General features: G+C 37.7%; 2 pseudogenes; one reads left to right on the top strand and one right to left on the bottom strand.

Annotated features, from left to right (window-relative positions):
• Positions 1–4040: 4040 nt before the first annotated feature.
• LOC128582911 (uncharacterized) lies at positions 4041–4159 on the top strand (annotated as a pseudogene).
• A 518-nt stretch (positions 4160–4677) lies between these two features.
• LOC128582487 (zinc finger protein 639-like) lies at positions 4678–6125 on the bottom strand (annotated as a pseudogene).
• Positions 6126–7721: the final 1596 nt, after the last annotated feature.

The raw sequence follows: 7721 nt of genomic DNA, 5'->3' as shown, positions 1-7721 counted from the left end.
GGACACAAAACAAATATCAACAGAATCAAAAGAATTGAAATTTTACCTTGTATCTTTTCAGACCATAAGGCACTAAAGGTGGAACTCAACTCTAACAAAAATGCTCGACCCCACCCAAAGGCATGGAAACTAAACAATCTTCTGTTGAATAACAGATGGGTGAAGGAAGAAATAAAACAGGAAATCATTAACTTCCTTGAGCATAACAACAATGAAGACACAAGCTACCAAAACCTGTGGGATACTGCAAAAGCAGTTTTGAGAGGAAAATTCATCGCTTTAGATGCCTACATTCGAAAAACAGAAAGAGAGCACATCAACAATCTCACAAGAGATCTTATGGAATTGGAAAAAGAAGAACTATCTAAGCCTAAACTCAGTAGAAGAAAAGAAATATCCAAAATCAAATCAGAGATCAATGAAATTGAAAACAAAAGAATCATTCAGAAAATTAATGAAACAGGGAGTTGGTTTTTTGAAAAAATAAATAAAATAGATAAACCATTGGCCAGACTAACTAGAAATAGAAAAGTAAAATCTCTAATAACCTCAATCAGAAACGATAAAGGGGAAATAACAACTGATCCCACAGAGATACAAGAGATCATCTCTGAATACTACCAGAAACTCTATGCCCAGAAATTTGACAATGTGAAGGAAATGGATCAATATTTGGAATCACACCCTCTCCCTAGACTTAGCCAGGAGGAAATAGACCTCCTGAACAGACCAATTTCAAGCACTGAGGTCAAAGAAACAATAAAAAAGCTTCCAACTAAAAAATGCCCTGGTCCAGATGGCTTCACTCCAGAATTCTATCAAACCTTCAAGGAAGAGCTTATTCCTGTACTGCAGAAATTATTCCAAAAAACTGAGGAAGAAGGAATCTTCCCCAACACATTCTATGAAGCAAACATCACCCTGATACCAAAACCAGGAAAAGACCCAAACAAAAAGGAAAATTTCAGACCAATCTCACACATGAATATAGATGGAAAAATTCTCAACAAAATCCTAGCCAATAGATTACAGCTTATCATCAAAAAAGTCATTCATCATGACCAAGTAGGCTTCATCCCAGGGATGCAAGGCTGGTTTAACATACACAAGTCCATAAACGTTATCCACCATATTAACAGAGGCAAAAATAAAGATCACATGATCCTCTCAATAGATGCAGAAAAAGCATTTGATAAAATCCAGCATCCTTTTCTAATTAGAACACTGAAGAGTATAGGCATAGGTGACACATTTCTAAAACTGATTGAAGCTATCTATGACAAACCCACAGCCAATATTTTACTGAATGGAGTAAAACTGAAAGCTTTTCCTCTTAGAACTGGAACCAGACAAGGTTGTCCTCTGTCACCTTTACTATTCAACATAGTGCTGGAAGTTCTAGCCAATACAATTAGGCAAGACAAGGAAATAAAGGGAATCCAAATGGGAGCAGAGGAGGTCAAACTCTCCCTCTTTGCTGATGACATGGTCTTATACTTAGAGAACCCCAAAGACTCAACCACAAGACTTCTAGAAGTCATCAAAAAATACAGTAATGTTTCAGGATATAAAATCAATGTCCACAAGTCAGTAGCCTTTGTATACACCAATAACAGTCAAGATGAGAAGCTAATTAAGGACACAACTCCCTTCACCATAGTTTCAAAGAAAATGAAATACCTAGGAATATACCTAACGAAGGAGATGAAGGACCTCTATAAAGAAAACTATGAAATCCTCAGAAAGGAAATAGCAGAGGATATTAACAAATGGAAGAACATACCATGCTCATGGATGGGAAGAATCAACATTGTTAAAATGTCTATACTTCCCAAAGCTATCTACCTATTCAATGCCATTCCTATCAAAGTACCTACATCGTACTTTCAAGATTTGGAAAAAATGATTCTGCGTTTTGTATGGAACCGGAAAAAACCCCGTATAGCTAAGGCAGTTCTTAGTAACAAAAATAAAGCTGGGGGCATCAGCATACCAGATTTTAGTCTGTACTACAAAGCCATAGTGCTCAAGACAGCATGGTACTGGCACAAAAACAGAGACATAGACACTTGGAATCGAATTGAACACCAAGAAATGAAACTAACATCTTACAACCACCTAATCTTTGATAAACCAAACAAGAACTTACCTTGGGGGAAAGACTCCCTATTCAATAAATGGTGTTGGGAGAACTGGATGTCTACATGTAAAAGACTGAAACTGGACCCACACCTTTCCCCACTCACAAAAATTGATTCAAGATGGATAAAGGACTTAAATTTAAGGCACGAAACAATAAAAATCCTCAAAGAAAGCATAGGAAAAACACTGGAAGATATTGGCCTGGGGGAAGACTTCATGAAGAAGACTGCCATGGCAATTGCAACAACAACAAAAATAAACAAATGGGACTTCATTAAACTGAAAAGCTTCTGTACAGCTAAGGACACAATAACCAAAGCAAAGAGACAACCTACACAATGGGAAAGGATATTTGCATATTTTCAATCAGACAAAAGCTTGATAACCAGGATCTATAGAGAACTCAAATTAATCCACATGAAAAAAGCCAAAAATCCCTTATATCAATGGGCAAGAGACATGAATAGAACTTTCTCTAAAGATGACAGACGAATGGCTAACAAACACATGAAAAAATGTTCATCATCTCTATATATTAGAGAAATGCAAATCAAAACAACCCTGAGATATCATCTAACCCCAGTGAGAATGGCCCACATCACAAAATCTCAAAACTGCAGATGCTGGCGTGGATGTGGAGAGAAGGGAACACTTTTACACTGCTGGTGGGACTGCAAACTAGTACAACCTTTCTGGAAGGAAGTATGGAGAAACCTCAAAGCACTCAACCTAGACCTCCCATTCGATCCTGCAATCCCATTACTGGGCATCTACCCAGAAGGAAAAAAATCCTTTTATCATAAGGACACTTGTACTAGACTGTTTATTGCAGCTCAATTTACCATTGCCAAAATGTGGAAACAGCCTAAATGCCCACCAACCCAGGAATGGATTAACAAGCTGTGGTATATGTATACCATGGAATACTATTCAGCTATTAAAAAAAATGGAGACTTTACATCCTTCGTATTAACCTGGATGGAAGTGGAAGACATTATTCTTAGTAAAGCATCACAAGAATGGAGAAGCATGAATCCTATGTACTCAATCTTGATATGAGGACAATTAATGACAATTAAGTTTATGGGGGAGGGAAGCAGAAAGAGGGATGGAGGGAGAAGGGTGGGGCCTTAGTGTGTGTCACACTTTATGGGGGCAAGACATGATTGCAAGAGGGACTTTACCTAACAATTGCAATCAGTGTAACTGGCTTATTGTACCCTCAATGAATCCCCAACAATAAAAAAAAAAAAAAAATTTGAGGGCAACAAATCACGTAAATCTTATTTGGAGCTAGCGTCTTCATCAGGTTAAAATGATGTTATTAGGATGGGCCCCAATCCAGTTTGCAGTGTCCTTATAAATAGAAGAAATGTGGAGACAGATTTGCATACAGGGAGAACACAGCCATTTAAAATCACAGGAGAGGCCTGGAACAGATCCTTCCCTCAAAGCCCTTAAAAGGAACCAACTCCCCCAATTTCCAACTTCTGGCCTCCAGAACTGAGACAATAAATTTCTGGTAGACAGGTGACCAAATTTGTAGTATTTGTTGTGGCAGTCATTATTATAAGTAGTTTGTGTATTTCTATTCCAGTAATCCCTCATCTCCCAGATCTTCCTAACCTGATATTAATACTTCAGTGGGTTTTCTCAGTCGATAAGCAATATGACATCGGAAGTTGTGGCGTGACATGGTTCTATAACTGAAAATGAAATGTGGAAGCTATGAAATACTTTTATTATTATAACCCTTTACCAGTTCCTCTCCATTCCCAAATTATTCAACACATAGAAAGGGGCTTAGAAATTTTTTTTTAATTTTAAAAACAGACTAAGAAAACTAAATCTTTTCCTCCTATGAAACTGGCCTCCTAGTGTTATGAAAATAATTACACAGCACTTATGTTTCTTTTTAACTTGTAGACAAAGACAGACAACTCCAAAAAAAATACTTCTTTTGCAACCCAGAACTCACTGTTCACTATGAGTTCTGACACATATAAGGATTATTAAAAAAAAAAAAAAATCAGAGTCCACTGATTACCAGAGAACAACTACTGATGAGAAACAAAAAAGAAGGACTGGTTTCTTACTCATGGGATTATCAGTGGATTTAATTGTACATTATGTTGCATTTTAGTTCTGGTAGTACAATAATTTAATGACTTCATACACGAAAATCTAAGCTTATCCTCCTTTAAAAAAAAAAAGAAAAGTAGCACCTATGGTTAAGGATGGAGAACTGTAGCTCTTTCTTCAGTACCTGTTTTTCCATTCATGAAATTAAAGCACATATAAGAAACAGAAAGACAGTCACCAAGAATGATTAAAACCGTGAACTATCATGGAACTGAAAATACCGCATTGAAGATACAATTATATAATGAAAAATGGAGCAATGCCAAGAAAACTGGACAATGTTAAAGGCAAATTTTTAAAGTTTGGTTTAAAATCATTCATTTTAACATAGCCAAAAAAAGCTGAATTTATTATTTTACATTAACATTCTATAAATTTAAATAAAGATAATAATCATGTGGTCTCATGGACTGGAAGGTGACTTATTAACTCCCTTTCATTCCCAAACCTCATCAAGCAGGCACTACATTTGTGAGATAAGTCCACTGAATGCTTGAAATCTAGATGAATTTTAAGATCTTCAATTTGTCCTGTTGAATATTCACAATACTGACATAAATAAATCCCTTCAGATTAATGCGAATTGAGATGCTTGCAATATTCTAGCATACTTGAAAAGCCTTTCCCACAGTCATCACAAACACGAGGAAAAATTTTAGTATGTTCAATAGCCACATGCCTAATAACATCGGTATGAAGTCTACTCCGAAAACCACATACTTGACATACAAAGAAGTTTTTACATCTGTCAAAGGTAATTTTGCTTAAGAGGCTATACTGTCCATGTTCTCCCTTGTTATACTTATCACTCAATTCTATTAATTTACACGCATGCTCGTTTACCACATGGCTATGCAAGTCTTCTGGGTTATTAGTTTTGTGTTCACAGAACTGACACAAATACTGCTCATCACAGCTGTGCTCCTGGAAGTGGAGGTGGAGTTCACTACTTAAAGAGAACTGCACGTCACACTGCTCACACCAGTAGAGGTGACCACTAAAATGGGTGTCTGCAATGTGCTGGCTTAGGTTCTCAAAAATTACTGTCTTATAATCACAGTATTTACAAATGCAGGGACCCTCTTTGGCATGATCTATCAGAAGCATGTTGGTAGAGAAACTTTCCTTGCATACTTGACACACATTTGAATCAGTACGTTTATGCTTCAGGATCATATGCTGCTTTAAATCAGAAAAATATATGCTATTGAACTCACAAAGTTCACATTTATAGAGGCCACTTCTATTAGCTCTCCGTAAAGGCCATTTCTGCTGGGCAGTCACATTCAAAGCCTGGTTCTTGTCAAGAATTTTACAAAGTTTAGCTGGTGGCTCATCATCCGTTTGGTCTTGGAGACTCTCGGAGGAATTGTTTTCTGTCTCCATATCATAGTCCTCAGAAAATGCATGCACTTCTACAGCAATTGGAACATCTTCAGCTGTGTGAACTTCTATAGGACTCTCCTCCTGGGTTTGTTGATTGACTGATTCAGGTGAGTCACACTCTTTGTCGCAAATTTCAATATCAGCAGATTTTTCTGTAGGGAAGGCAGTGTGGTCTAGAATTCTAAGCACTGGACAAGGAACCAGGTAGTTCTGATTTCTGTTTCTGGCCTTGGTTCCATCTGTAAATTTTGGCAAGTCATTTGACGTCTCAGTATCAGAATCATCATCTTTGTTGTCAAAATATTTTAAGTCTGGCTGTCTCATAGAACAAACACTATAACAATGGTCAGAAAAAATTCCATTGAATCCATCTGCAGTTTTGCTTATTCCAGAGGAGTCTGAATAATGGGAAGGGTGTAAAGTCGTCTTTTTTTTTTTTAAGGATAGTCATTCATATCTTCTCAACCCTGCTTCTCCAGGATAAGTGCGACAATGGCCTTGTCCAGATCTGGCCAGGTAGATGGCCTGTCAAACCGCCAAATATGCCAGCTGTCTGTTGGGGACAAAAAGGGCAAGAACGCGTCCTGGATTTCCAAAGGACCATCCATGGCTTGTCCACAGGGCAAAAGGTTGAAACTTCAGGATCCAGAGACAACCCGATTCACAGGCTTAAGAAATTTTGGTGGAATGAATGTGAAGTTATACGAGAATTGTATTCGACAATTTAAATCCTTTTCTGATTCCGAGTTTCTAATCAGAAGAGAAGAGATTTTACAAAAAGACATGAAGTACCATCATGGGAAAGGAAAAAAATTCTAAGACAGTGTTAAGATGGTGAAAAAAGTTTAACAGGAGACATTTGGAAAACATATTTAAGTGCCTGCTTATTGTGGGTGGTGTCTGTGGCTCAAAGGAGTAGGGCGCCAGCCCCATATATTGGAGGTGGTGGGTTCAAACCTGGCCCGAGCCAAAAACTGCAAAACAAGAACAAACAAATAAACAAAAACCTTGCAGTTTGTGCAAATTATGCTTTCCAGTGTTCCAGGTATATTTTCTTTCTTTCTTTCTTTCCTTTTTTTTTTTTATTGTTGGGGATTCATTGAGGGTACAATAAGCCAGGTTACATTGATTGCAATTGTTAGGCAAAGTCCCTCTTGCAATCATGTCTTGCCCCCATAAAGTGTGACACACACCAAGGCCCCACCTCCCTCCCTCCGTCCCTCTTTCTGCTTCCCCCCCCATAAACTTAATTGTCATTAATTGTCCTCATATCAAAATTGAGTACATAGGATTCATGCTTCTCCATTCTTGTGATGCTTTACTAAGAATAATGTCTTCCACTTCCATCCAGGTTAATACAAAGGATGTAAAGTCTCCATTTTTTTTAATGGCTGAATAGTATTCCATGGTATACATATACCACAGTTTGTTAATCCATTCCTGGGTTGGTGGGCATTTAGGCTGTTTCCACATTTTGGCGATTGTAAATTGAGCTGCAATAAATAGTCTACTACTAGTGTCCTTATGATGAAAGGATTTCTTTCCTTCTGGGTAGATGCCCAGTAATGGGATTGCAGGATCAAATGGGAGGTCTAGGTTGAGTGCTTTGAGGTTTCTCCATACTTCCTTCCAGAAAGGTTGTACTAGTTTGCAGTCCCACCAGCAATGTAAAAGTGTTCCCTTCTCTCCGCATCCACGCCAGCATCTGCAGTTTTGAGATTTTGTGATGTGGGCCATTCTCACTGGGGTTAGATGATATCTCAGGGTTGTTTTGATTTGCATTTCTTTAATATATAGAGATGATGAACATTTTTCCATGTGTTTGTTAGCCATTCGTCTGTCATCTTTAGAGAAGGTTCTATTCATGTCTCTTACCCATTGATATATGGGATTGTTGGCTTTTTTCATGTGGATTAATTTGAGTTCTCTATAGATCCTAGTTATCAAGCTTTTGTCTGGTTGAAAATATGCAAATATCCTTTCCCATCGTGTAGGTTGTCTCTTTGCTTTGGTTATTGTCTCCTTAGCTGTACAGAAGCTTTTCAGTTTAA

This window comes from Nycticebus coucang, chromosome 3 (genome assembly GCF_027406575.1).
Source record: "Nycticebus coucang isolate mNycCou1 chromosome 3, mNycCou1.pri, whole genome shotgun sequence".
NCBI lineage: Eukaryota > Metazoa > Chordata > Mammalia > Primates > Lorisidae > Nycticebus > Nycticebus coucang.
This window is presented reverse-complemented; position numbering and strand designations above follow the sequence as displayed.